Raw genomic sequence first — 14,698 nt, forward strand, 5'->3', positions numbered from 1 at the left:
CCTGCAAAAGGGACGCGATAAATACCAAAAGGACATTTACAAGTCGAAAACAAACGGACAATACTATTTTTATAAAAAAATGAGTGTGAAGAATTTTTTTTATTCAACAGATACGCGACTGAATATTTTTTTATTGTCTCTGTCAAAAACGTTATCTTTAAATGGAAACACTGATTGTTTTTTTTTTTTTGATGACGGCGAACAGGAGTTTACTCATCATACGTAAACTCATTTAGGTTTAATCCACCATTTTCGTCAGGAAATACATGAACTAAGTCTAGAAGATATTAGTTGTTTTCCAGTCTCCCCGTTTGTTGATATTTACAACCATTTGAATAAGTTTTCTAAACTTCCCTTTTTGAGTTCGGTAATTTTGCTAATACTTTTCTGTGTAAAGTGTATTGGGTTATGGTTGACATTTATTTTTCATGTTTGATGTTTGTCAAAAATGTATGGTAATAAAGTTTGTTTACCAAGATTTAGGATCTGACTTTTTAATTTTTTGGGGCTTTTAGAGGAGGCAATACTATGCGTTTACTAGTTGTCAACCGATTTGCGGTGACCTTTTATTCGGTATTCGGAATAACTTGAATCTACTCTGGTGGAAAGTTGTTTAATTAGCTATTGATAAGTCTGCATTCTAAAAAGTACATTGTTCCACTTTTCCGAAAGATTTTGTTTGTTTTGCTGTATGTTTGCTTATATGTAAATGACAGTAAAAGTAAAAAATTTATTTATACCGTAGCTTATTAGTACACTCATGACATGTCTGTCAAAACAATATGTATCATTCGATAGGTGATTCTGAGATTGTTTTATCTACGGTAAGGGCATCTATATATACATACTTGTAAATGTCTTAAATATCTGAAAATAGAAAATCTGAGATTTAAAACGTGCAATTAATAAAGGCAACAGTAGTATACCGCTGTTCAAATCTCATAAATCTATGGACGAAAAACAAAATCGGGGTAACAAACTAAAACTGAGGGAAACGCATTAAATATTAAATATTAGAGGAAAAAAACGACACAACATTAAAATGTAACACACACACCAACGGACTAATCATTAGATGATCCGATGAGAATAACCAATATAACATCAAAACCAAATACATGAATTTGGGATAGAAAAGTACCGTGACACGTCTTATAGTAATGTGAATTCACACTCAAATATAGGAGAAAACAAACGACACAACGGAAACACAACGTAAACATGTTACACACACAGAAACGAACTATGATATAACAATGGCCATTTTCCTGACTAAGTACAGGACATTTATAAAGGAAAAAATAGTGGGTTGAACCTGGTTTTGTGGCATGCCAAACCTCGCACTTTGATGGCATTGTTAAATATAACATTAAAATGGCAACATAATAATACAGGACTACAATACAGATAAATAGGAGAACGTATTAGGCAAAGAAACACATGAATAATAGATAACAAAAGGCATCAGGTTTAAAATTCAATACGCCAAAAACGCCCTTCGTCCACACAAGACTTACCAGTTACGCCCAGATATAAAAGTTCGAAAGTCAAAAAAAGGTTACAAAGTTGTTCAACTCTGAGGATCAAAAGTTGGAAAAGGTTGTGCCAAATACGGCTTGGGTATTATGCTTGTGATAAGAAATTCTTTATTATATAGAACAATTTATGCTATTGCAAACAGTAAATTTTATCAAATGAATATAAAAGATTTACATGATAAAACTGACGTCTTTACTAATTACAGAAAACAAAACCCGAATACATAATACATTGAAGACCAACACAGAAAATAGACACACCCGACTCAGTCCAGGCCTGAACGCAAAAAGTCATAACAATGACGTCACATACGAAGTGATGAAAAGGGACAATATTACGTCACGCAGACATTTGAATATCTGAAATAGCACAAAAATGACGTCATATTTGAAAAATTATATCTAAAAAAATAAGATAGAAATAGGATTGATTTAGGATTATAATAGAACTAAATACTGATATGAACAAAATCAAAACTAATAAATGCAGGCGGTGATTAATTTTCTTTACCATAACCAATTTGACAAAATCATATGAAAATTACAAATATAACATCAAACTAAATACATGAATTTGGGATAAATTAGTACCGTAACACGTCTTAAGGTAATAACTGTCATACATGTCAACCAATTTGACAAAATCATATGAAAATTGCAAATATAACATCAAACTAAACACATGAATTTGGATAGATAAGTACCGTAACACGTCTTATAGCAATAACTGTCATACACGTTAAGGGATAAGACAAAAATGAAGCACTATGATATTTAGGTTATTAGGAATCGTCATTTATAGTTCGTAGTAAAATTCTAATTTAAGTAATTATCTTCGTAAAACTAATCAATCGAAAAGAAAATCGTAATTGAATTACTTCCCACTAGAAGAGATTAATTTCGATTCATATATTTGCACTTTAATTTGCTGATCACGTGACAGCATGTGGCATGCCAAAGGATACGAAATATTAATGCATAACAGAAAGAATATAGTACGTCCAATAAGGAACATAATCATGGCATAATTTCTAGTAGGTCTTAAGTGTTTCTTGTTTGTTATTATAGTTGCTTAATTATCGGGTGTAAGGGACAAGCATTCAACTGCCATTTTATTTAGAATATGAAGTAATCGTCGACGAGACAACTGTCTAACAACAAAATGACACAATAACAAATTATGAGGCCAATATGTGGTGTAAAAAAATACAAAGTCTGAAGTAAGTATACAGTCATAAGGATACCACTGTACGTACTCTAGTTTACGACAATGTGGCATTTTTGAAGAGTTAAATTGAGAATGGAAACGGGGAATGTGTCACAGAGACAACAACCCGACCATAGAAAAAACAACAGCAGAAGGCCACCGACAGGTCTTTAATGTAGCGAGAAACTCCCGCACACGGAGGCGTCCCTCAGCTGGCCCCTAAACAAATATATACTAATATAGTGATAATGAACGCCATACTAATTTCCAAATTGTACACAAGAAACTAAATTAAAATAATACAAGACTAATTACAAAGGCAAGAGGTTCCTGACTTGGGACAGGCGCAAAAATGCGGCGGGGTTAAACATGTTTAGGAGATATCAACCCTCCCCCTATACCTCTGGTCAATGTAGAAAAGTAAACGCATAACAATACGCACATTTAAAATTCAATTCAAGAGAAGTCCGAGTATGATGTCAAAAGATGTAACCAAAGAAAATAAATAACAATAATAATAATACATAAATAAAAACAGACTACTAGCAGTTAACTGACATGCCAGCTCGAGACTTCAATTAAACTGATTGAAAGATTATGATTTCATCATATGAATATCAGGCACAATCCTTCCCGTTAGGGGTTTAGTATCATACCATCATAACATATATGAGAAGAACATAACCCGTGTCATGCCAACAACTGGTTTTTGAATAAATGTGTTTAGTTCGATGCAAAGATCCTATAACTGAATCAATATTAACGCCAAAATATGCAATCTTTAATGACCTGACAACAGTATCGTAACTATATCCCTTCTTAATAAGTCTATTTAAAGGTTTTGTTAGTTTCTGAGGTGAATACTGACATTTTTGTGCTTTATGAAGAATATTTCCATAAAAAATTGGATGTGAAATACCTGAACGTATAAGAAGTCTGCATGTTGAGCTATATTTACGAGTGATATCCTTATACCGATGATAAAATTTAGTAAATGTTTTGACTAGTTTGTGATATCGAAAACCTTGGTGTAGTAATTTTTCAGTAATACATAAATTTCTCTCGTTATAATCTAAAACATTGTTACATACACGAGCGAATCGTACAAGTTGAGATATATAAACACCGTAAGATGGTGACAAGGGAACGTCATGTTAAGCATGGCTTAACACATCTTTTTTTTAATCCAATACAAAAACCATAAACTTTACTAATCAAATGAAACATTAAACAATGTATCTGTTCCCTTGGTAATAATTTTATCTCCTTTATTATCTTTTATCCTTATTGTCAGATTGTTAATAACCTATAGTTAGTAAACTCCTTTCAGATTGAATGTTATTGCTTGTGCTTTTATGGGGAAAATGCAAATCAAACCCAACCAATAAGATAACAACAAACTATTTTGCTAACCTTATATAGTGTTTTTTTTTTTTTACTTTTCACATCGTCGTTTTTAATGTAAAAAAATATGACCTTCAGAAAATGTTGAAAATCAGAATTGTAAACGGAATATGATCTTTTCTAGATGTAATAAGTTAATATCAATTTTCTGGTATTTTGGGGTTGTTTTTTTTTTAATTATTGTCGTAAAAAATTATCTCTTGTAATACCTGTATCGTGTGGACTTGTTATGGGGTATCGCTATCAGCACACTTTTTTCTTAAAAAACAAAACCCACTACTGTAACATCTGTGTGGTTACTAGAGTTATATCTACATGTATTAAGTATATCGAGAATTATTATTAGATTAAACAATATTGAAACAACTTATCAACCTATAAATATCGGTAAATGCATCACCTGACTTTAATAAGGATTCATGATCTATTTGTTACTTAGCGGATTTAAACTCTTATTGTCTGATGAGTATTCCTTGAATGTCAGAGAAGACAACAACAAAAACCTATTATATAATATATAGCTAGACTTTTTGTAAACATCCTGTTATTTCACATGCGTCCTTGTATAATTAATTCCGTAAACAATATTTGACCAAAGACATTTTATGTTTTCTTTTCTCGTCTTTTTTTTTTGGTTAAGAATGAATGCAATTCACGGATTTACTAACATATTCACAAATTGTATATTAAAACTGTTGGAAAGTATAAAATTGAATATTATTTTTTTATAAGAAATCTGTCAAATGACAATGAGATTTAAATTGCATGCTAATGGTCTCATGCAAAAGATTTTTAACTTATGACTAAATAAAGTCCAATAAGTCTGATCTTGAACATCAAACTAATAGACGACGAACGCCCAACTGTATTAATCACTGAAAGGAAATCGCAAAGACACGAGTGGTTCACGGCTAACTTAACCTGTGCTTGTATGACAATTAGTTACGATTCCGTTATTTCGACACCAGAAGGCGAGCAACATACTTGGTTTACGTAACAATAATTAAGAGCCAACAGCAAATTGAAAATTCAAACTATTATACAAAGCACTGTTTTATATTTTATGGTAAGAAGTAGTCATTCAGGAACGATTTATTCAAAACTATGTTTCAAAATGGAATAGTCTATATGTTATCAGCGTACAATCATAACAATATTATTGAAAGCTAACTGGAATTAATGTTACGATATTAATGAAAATCTTTAAATCGTGCGGTTTAAGTCCTATTGGGCTAGATCAGCATTATTGATATTTATCATACCCATATCCCGTCCTATTTCCTACGAATGTCACATCATTGTGACGTATTACCTAGTGAAAACTAACGAGTGCAACATATGAAACAGGATGTTATAACCCTTCCGGAGCACATGATATTATGGTAGGGCTTGTGGTTCTCAGTATTTAGTTTTTATGTTGAGTCTTGTATACTGTGGTTTAACTTTTGGCTGACCTCGTTTTATATCATGACTTTGTCAATTGTCATCAACTTATGAGTTTGGATGTCTCTTTGTTGTCTTTGTCCTCTCTTATTAAAATGCTGTAGGAAGTGTCCTTAAATCAAATTAACTATTCTATACAAATTTAATGTTTGTTAATTAATAGTTATCAAAGGTACCCGGATTATAATTTAATATGCCAGACGCGCGTTTCGTCTACATAAGACTCATCTGTGACGGTCAGATCAAAAAAGTAATAAAGACAAGTACAAAGTTTAAGAGCATTAAAGACACAAAATTCCTAACAGTTGTGCCAAATACGGCTAAGGTAATCTATTCCTGGGATAAAACATTTTCCACTTTCTAAACGACATGTAAACAGTAGGACAATTTGGTAACGGTCTACGAAAATACGTTTCATAAATTACGCATGTTAAAAAATATAGAACGCGTAACATATTTGTTATGGGTGTAAAAGTTCGTCAGTAAATTGTTTGTTCTTCTTTTAACGCTCCAAATATAGTATGCACAGTATTGATTAAAAGAATAATATTATTATATTTGATATTCATTAGCGGTTTATATCGGCATCCTTTTTTGCACTTGAAATTGAAAATATTGGGAGTTAATTTAATAAATTAAAAAGAATGCTAATTTTTAATGTAGTGAAGAACATGCTATTACCTTGCAATTGTAGTGTCAAAGTATCCGTGTTGATGTCAATATGTCGTAACGAACATGCTTATCATAAGTTCTATTGAAGGAAATTGTCGTTACGATAAGATTGTATGTCCTATATTTTAAATTTATTGACACGATCTAAAAAATCTGCAAAGCATTATATCATACTAAATATAGGAAAGTTGACTGAAAGAGTATCTGTTGAAGAATGATCTTATAAAGGATTCAGAAGAATGAAATGAACACAAATCTAGATGGTTAATTGAGACATTGATAAGGAACTAAGTTTCCAACACCCTCAGATAAAGTTGATCATAGATGCATTTGACTTCTAGTTTAATATCCCGTTTGTTTGAACTACTGCCCCTTTCGTTTTCGGATATTCAATCTTTCTGAGCTTTCAAATGTTTAGGTTGGAGTGTTCCAAATGAAATTCAATTAAAGACTTCGCTCCGTACATGCGAAATGTTAATACAATGCTTTCTTGTATTTCAGGTTTAGCATCTACTATATTAAATGGACTTGTTGTTTATGTTTGCATAAGAAAGATGAAATCATTAGTCTCCTGTGACTTTTACATATTGAATCTAGCTATCATCGACATTCTGATGCCAGTCTTTGGATTTCCGTTGACAATCTATTCATCAATGAATCATAAATGGGTTGTTGGGGAATTTCGTAAGTATTTTTTTGGTAAGTGTTTTTTTTTCTCTATTATCCAAGACTCTAATGTTAAGCTTGGTACATGTATACAATTATAGAACACACTGTTTTATTTCTGGAAATTTATACAATAGATAACAAGTAATTTACGATTGTGAATCTTTCTTATTACTGTGGATTCATTAATATTCGTTGGATGCTAATTTTCGTGGAATTAGTGGGTAAAGGGGAACCACGAATTTAAGTGTTCAAAGAATTACAAATTTTCTAAAGGAATGTAGGCAGAATTTGACACAACCACGAAATTAAATATCTACGAATATGCAAGTTATCCTCAATCCACGAAAGTTTGTACCCACGAAAATAAATGAATCCAAAGTATATTATTACGAAAATATCAATTGGAGTAAAACTGAGGAATATTTTAGCAATAGTTTAGAATATGGAATGTTTGAGCATCTATGAACAGTCCCAACATGATAACATTTGATTGAAATACATCATGTTGTTCTAATCTTGTAAAAAAAGGTGGCGAAGAATACTGTGAATGTTATAATTTTTATCTTAAATATTAAATTGAGAATGGAAACGGAGAATGTGTCAAAGAATGGTTAACCCGAACAAAGAGAAGAAACAGCAACAGTTCATCAATAGGTCTTCAACACGGCGAACATTCGGTACTTGGTTGCAGGCTTTAGTTCGCCCCTAATAGTGCGGTGACTGAAGGCAGAATTTTTTTATTTAATCTCACCACCGAACACACACCTACATAATACATCATTCGAAATCGTTTACTATTATAATATGCCTGTCGTCAGGACTTGATATGGTCACATGTTTTTTTTTTTTAAATTGAGATCAAAGGTCATATATAAAAATCTGTGAAAATTTGGGAGGGTTTCAATTTTGACATTTTTTTCTATTTCTAGACTCTACCTAAATACAAATGATACTGTTTTGTCTTTAGTGATGTTTGTTATTATAGGTAAACCTTAATCATTGAGATTTTTTCATCAAAAAAAAATCTTAAAACGACGTCTTATAAGCAAAACTTCAAAAATCAAGTTTTCAACCTATAAGATGTTGAGAGCACCTTTACCTTAGGAAAAATATGAATTTCAGGTAAAAACCAAGTGTCATGCAGGACAATATTTTAAAATTATTTTAAAACTACCATAGTGGATGAGGTATCAAACCAAAGCCATAGAACACTACAGTCAAATATGACTTCACATTGAATTTGCGGATACTTCAGGTTTTTTTATAGACTACTCGTTGCTTTTGTTTTTTTTCAGAATTATTACTGCTACCATAGTATTATCTTTTGTTGTGTATTCAACTCTGGTTAATATCTATTACATTATAGGTTTTGTAACTATATCCCCCCTTTTTTTCCTTGCAACGTACCACAAACTTCAAAAGTATTTCATATAAAAAAGAAGATGTAATATGATTGCAAATGAAACAACTCTCGAAATGAAACCAAATGAGACATAAAACAATTATAGGTCCTGTACGGGCTTCAACAATGAGTAAAATTCATACTGCATAGTCTTTCAATTCCCAAAATGAATAATGTAAAACAAACAAAAAATCTAACGGCCTGATTAATGTACAAAATAAATAAGAAAGAAACAAATATAGTATATAGAAACAAACGATAAACACTGCTTTACCGTCTCGTGACTTGAAACAGACACATACAGATTGTGGCGGGTTTTAACTTTTTTTAGGGCACGCTAACACTCCCCTTACCTCGGGGCTGGAACCGTGTGTACCAGTGCAACAAGCTTTATACCAAATCAACCGTTATCCCAATCATCTTCATTTTCATCAACCGTCACAAGACATGATCTAATATTTCTACACATTTCACTCATGGCCACATGTCTGCACATGAAAGGTTCTGCTCAAAGCAAACACGTTATTTTGCGTTTTTCCTTACAGACAAGGTATTGTAGGAAGTCCGAAGACATTTGTTCCTAAAACAAATGCAGCTTAAAACCATCCCTATCAATTCATCTAAGATTTAACAGAGATTTAACAGGGGGTTTAGGAAGTTGTGATGACATCCATATGCTTGTCTGCAAAGATGCTGGGGAAACATTATACGAGACGTACACACTATCTTGAATTCGCTCAATTTCATGGTTGGCAACACATTAGATAGCGTCGCACTTTACTTTAAGAAGCATAAAATCCATTGACATTCAATGTTTCAACAAGGTGTTTTGAACCAAACTCATGGTTCATTTGTAAACCCAATCCTTGTTGAAAAGGAGTAAAACAAAAACGATTGCCTCAACAATTGCTTAGCATTTTCGCAATTTCTCTGGTGCCATTTCCTGAGAAGAATCTTGGCTATATGCAGTTTCATTGAGTAACCATAGAATGAATTGTAATAAATATGAAGGCATTGACTGAATTGAAGAAGCAAGAGACAATTCATCCGACGTTGGGTAGAGTTTCGATGTATTTTCTAAGTAACTTGCAGCAGAATGAAATATCTGTCCGTTATTTGTGTCTATTACAGTTGACATTAAGATTTTAAAGTCAGTTTTCAATTGACTAGCAGGTGATATGGCATCTCAAATAGTTATTTTGCTACTAAATATTATGTTATATTTGCCTTGAACTTGTTGAAGTTGTTTGACAACTGAATTTCTATAGAAAGAAATTAGTTTAGACATGCAGAATATTTTAAATTAGAATCAGCCGAAAGAAATGATCTCTATTCATCAAGTAACAGTGTCATGAGGAATGACCATTAAATCTTTGTCAATAGCCAAAATAAAATTAGTAGAACCAGTATCGTGATCTGAGATATCTGCTTCCACGGGTTTAGATAATTTTTTTTTTTCGTTTTTAGCAAATAATTTGTAATGCAACCAAAATTTTGAAGTTTAAAAGATGGACGGGAAACTATTTCAACTTTAACTTTATTTGACACGGATAAAACATTTTTAACACGCTCATCTGATTCAAACTTGAGTGTTTTTTTATCTTTCTAATATGTTTTGTTGCAAAAAAATATATAAGCACTCCAGTTGAACGACTGCATTCTAGAACGTGTACAAATACCCGAAACTGAGGGACAACAGTCAGATAATTGTATGTCGTCATTAAATATCAGACTCGAAGCTTCTTCGCTCTAAAAGGGGGAACAAATATTTTTACTTGTTTAAGTTTTGTAGCATCAACGATGATAAATTGCCTGCACGGAGTTCTTAAAATCAACAGCTATCGCATGAAACATCTTGATGTTCACCTCATCCAATCTTTTATGCAAACAAGAACAAAGATGAAGAGAATTGAGGAATCGAAATTCTAAAAAGTTGTGTCAAATACGGCTAAGGAAATCTATGCCTGGGAGAAGAAAATTTTTAGTTTTTTGAAAAATTTAAAATTTTGTATACAGGAAATTTATAAAGTGTGCAAATTATTGACATTTAGTACGTCAGACGCGCGTTAAGTCTACATAAGACTAATAAAAAATTATATCCGTTAGCATTCAATTTGGGAAATTGTCAAAACTAAACATTTCCATTTTAAAGTGTTTGAAGAGATATAATTTATTGATAACTGCTGCATCTTCGCAATTGGGTTATAATTTAAATCAACTATACCAAGGGTGCTCAAACAAAGCAGAAAATTCACGTCATTCACTCACGTGTGACATCTGATTAACCCCTTCCAATGAACATGGAAATATTTGTATTATCCTCACTGGATTCAGATAAGTGCATTCAGAAATTAAATGGGGGAAAATCCATTATCAGTTTACTAAAAGACTAAACAAGTAAAAATAAGATTTATTTCTTACAACCTGAACAAATGTGAAAGAAAACATAAAATGTTCTCTATTTTTTAGTTTGTGCAACATATGGTTTTATTGGATTTTTTTGTGGAGTTGTCAGCATAGCCACTCTAGCAGCTATCAGTTTTGCGAGATACCTCAAAGTGTGTGGCGTAAAACATGGTCAGTCATTTTAAATTTTACTTTACAAACAAACAAAATGAAAGCAATTGCCTATTTTGTCATTCTTTATTTTGCATCACACTTTAATTAATGCCAATTCTATGGGAAAAGTGTGATATACTATCGACATAAATTTGTAAACCTCAAACTTAACAAATTTATGTTATACTTCGAACAAAGTTGAAGTACGTGAACATATCACCCGCTTGAAATATGTTGCGTGTAGTAAAACGCAATCTAAGATAATGAATATGATAAATAGAGACATGGCTTTGATCCTTTGGAATTTTGGTTGAAGGAAATATATAACTGTATTATATATCTATTATGTATACAATTTTTGTTCACGTTTAGTATAATTTCTTTGTTAACTAAACCTATCGCGTATATCTACACGTGATTGTAGATTCTTAATAGGTTTAAGAAGTTATTCAATGGTTATTTTCCAAGTCATAAGCAAAAAATGTCAGATCATTAAATACATTGGCAGAATGAATAATAGAAAAGTGGTCGACCTGAATACATTTTGATGAATTAATGTATATGTGGATAGTATGTCGTCAGCTGATTAAATGTATACATATATTTTAGCCGAAGTACTACTCCTCCACACAAAATCTTCAATTCTTGGGATATATTGTTATGCAACTTTCTGGGCTTTTTTGCCAGTGTTTGGCGTCGGCGCTTATGGACCAGAACCTTATGGGACTTCTTGTACACTTGCCTGGCAAGGCCATGAGATTTTCGTTACATTCTTTTTAATAGCATGTGTGCTTTTACCTGTGATTGTTATGAACGTTTCGTATGGGCGAATTTTATGGCATATAAAAATGAATAGGCGGCGAACGAAAAGATCAGTGAGCAACATGGGCATGTCTGTGAAAAAGAAAGACACGTATTTGATCAAGGTAACTATAGATAATAATAATAATATACTAAAGTACAAAATCTACAGGTATCTTTTTGTGTGTCGAAATCATTTTGTAAATTATAACATTCCGAGTTAAATGTATAATATGTATTGGACATTGTTTGGCTATCTGCCAAAGGATCTTGTTGATATGTTTTTTTTTGAAAATATCAGTTTAAATGTCTCAATTTCAATTTCTCAATTTCCCATGTATTACAATTCTTAATTAATTGTTCATATCTATGCGATTGAAACTGTTAAACGACTTAACAAAATCTTTTGATTTTTTATCTGAACATCAATTCAAAATGACGATAAAGGAGAGGCGACAGATAATAAAGAGACGTCCAAACTCGTAATTCGAAAAAAAAAAGCAAATCAGCAAGGCAAAAAACAATATACAAAACAAAGACAGATCTACACGAACAGCATCAAATACTAGTCATCTTTGGGGAATCAGAAGTATAAACAGATTTATGTGCCCTGCGCTTTGTTGCTCATATTATCACAAACCCGGTCATAATTCTAATTCGGTATTCACATAAATAAAAGCAACAGCAGTATATCGATTTTCAAAAATCATAAATCAATTGACAAAAACAAAAACGGGTTAGAACTAAATTGAAGATAACAATATGTAAGTGAAAAACAACGACACAACAGAAACACTGAAGTGCAAGAAAAATAGACGCCAACATACTCGGATGCGAACTATTTAATAACAACTGCCAAATTTTTATGGAAGTGATTGGTTTTTAAGGTAAATATTATCGATAGTTTTCCTTTACATAGAGCTGAGCCTTCCATGCAAAACAGTGATGTTGTTTAAATATATCATTACAAACTGATAAATTAAAAAAATATAAATCGGTATGTTCAATTAATATATATACTAGAACACACCTGCGGACTCTTAAAGCTTGTGAACTGTTGTAGGATGATTTTTTGTAAAAGATATTATGTATGAAGAATTTCATAAAAGGTATCAAAAGCCCTCTCCCTTTTTCCAAAGTCCGATATTTGTTTCCTTTCTATTAAGTACAATTATTTTCGTGTTTCTGGCCTCAGACAACAATTATTCTTCTCCTTTGCTACAATGCATCTTTTGGTAAAGTCAAATTAAATAAAAAAAAACTACTGCTTATATATAGACCATTATTAGTCTAATGAAATATGCTTCTAGGACAATCAATCAGCGCTTTTTCTTTTGAGAACCTTATTACCATGCCAATGGTAGGATATGAATCTTTTATAAATGATTAAGACCGACTTAAATTGAGGGGTGGTCGGATGGATCCTGATCCCGCAACCCCGGGCTTAAAAACACGATATCCCGAGCTGCAGAATTTAAAGAAATTCATATCCCTAAATCCTGAAAATTGAAAAATATATTCCCGGATCCCGTAAGGATCAATTGCAATCTCCAAATCCCGAACTTAAAACACTCGATTCCGACGTCTCGAAAAAGGTCCTGCCTCCCTCGAATCTCTACCCTACATTCATTTTTGCCAAATCACTACTTTTACTTTCAAAAATAAGTTTTTATGCTCCATTTATGGGAATTATGTTTTCTAGTTATCTATCATACGATTGGTTGTGCTTGTGCATGTTTCAAACAGGAAGTCTTATCTTTGACTAAAATGCAGTCTAATGACGGAATCAATATCCGGACTCCCATTTTGGTCGTTTTTCTCCAAAAAAAAACTCTATCTGAATAATCATAAGAATGGATGACAAATGCAACTATGCATGTTACCTGTTTAAGAACACAGAGGCATCATGATAATTTATCGTGGAAGGAAGAGAAGCGACACACAAAATGAGGTCTCCTCCTTTAATAGTATAGATAATATGTAAAGTATAATAAATTACATCTCTCTAACATTTAAATACTGAGTAACATATATAACCGATTTGCCAAATTTTATATTTTTCAGATGACATTTGCCATGTGTGTTGGATTTGTCGGACTTTGGTCGCCCTATGCAGTGGTCAGTTTATGGACAGCGTATGGACGTCAGGGAGAAGTACCGATTAGGGTTACACTAGTTGCAGTGTTGTTTGCAAAACTATCAACAGTTGTTAATCCGTCTGTGTATTTTATGATGAACAAAAAATTTCGTCCAATTTTAAATAAGTATTATATACGAATCTCTAATAGATTTAGATGTTGTACTTGTATGAGTCAATGCCATTAGTCCCGATTATTTCGGATATTTTTTGAAACACACATCTTAATATGAATAGTTCACCGGGAAAAGTAAACAAATTTCTTTTTTTTTTTAAATATTGTTAACGTGTTATGTTGCTGTGTTTTGTACACATGTTAAACATTAAATTTAAAACAGCAGGAAAACGAGATTCACGTCTTCAAATTATCTGTATAAAAAAATAGATATTTTTTTTTATTTTTTCAACTTATATCATTCATTTTATTTTCCGTTTCTGTTGATACCCTCGGATAACCTCAAACGGTAGAGGTATTGTCTTAGTGATGTAAAAATGTAAACAACACGACATATAATTTTATGCGTCAGAAATATTTTAAAGCCTAGTTTTATTATTTTCAAATTATGAACGGTTTTAACAAAATGAAAAAAACCGGGCTACGTGTCTCTTACATGTCTTGTTTAACTTTTATATTTTTGAATGAAAAGTCTGATATACATTTGTCATGGTGATACGGACTGTTATAACCCTGTAATTAACAAAATCTATTTACTGTTAATTTCAAAATTGTCCCATTTTACATTTTTCACTTTCAAAAGGGAAATAACCATCAAATTCAGAATGCAAATGGGGATGGTGTCAAAAAGAAAAAGGACAATTATACTGAACTCCGAGGAAAATTCAAAACGGAAAGTCCGTAATCAAAT

At 32.0% G+C, this 14,698-nt stretch overlaps 1 long non-coding RNA gene across 1 annotated transcript; it reads left to right on the plus strand.

Moving 5' to 3' along the window:
* Positions 1–10,815: 10,815 nt before the first annotated feature.
* LOC143074302 (uncharacterized) lies at positions 10,816–14,060 on the plus strand. The gene is made up of 3 exons (XR_012977783.1): positions 10,816–10,912; positions 11,504–11,820; positions 13,760–14,060. It is a non-coding gene; the product is annotated as an uncharacterized LOC143074302 (long non-coding RNA).
* Positions 14,061–14,698: the final 638 nt, after the last annotated feature.

Source organism: Mytilus galloprovincialis, chromosome 5 (genome assembly GCF_965363235.1).
Source record: "Mytilus galloprovincialis chromosome 5, xbMytGall1.hap1.1, whole genome shotgun sequence".
Lineage (NCBI taxonomy): Eukaryota > Metazoa > Mollusca > Bivalvia > Mytilida > Mytilidae > Mytilus > Mytilus galloprovincialis.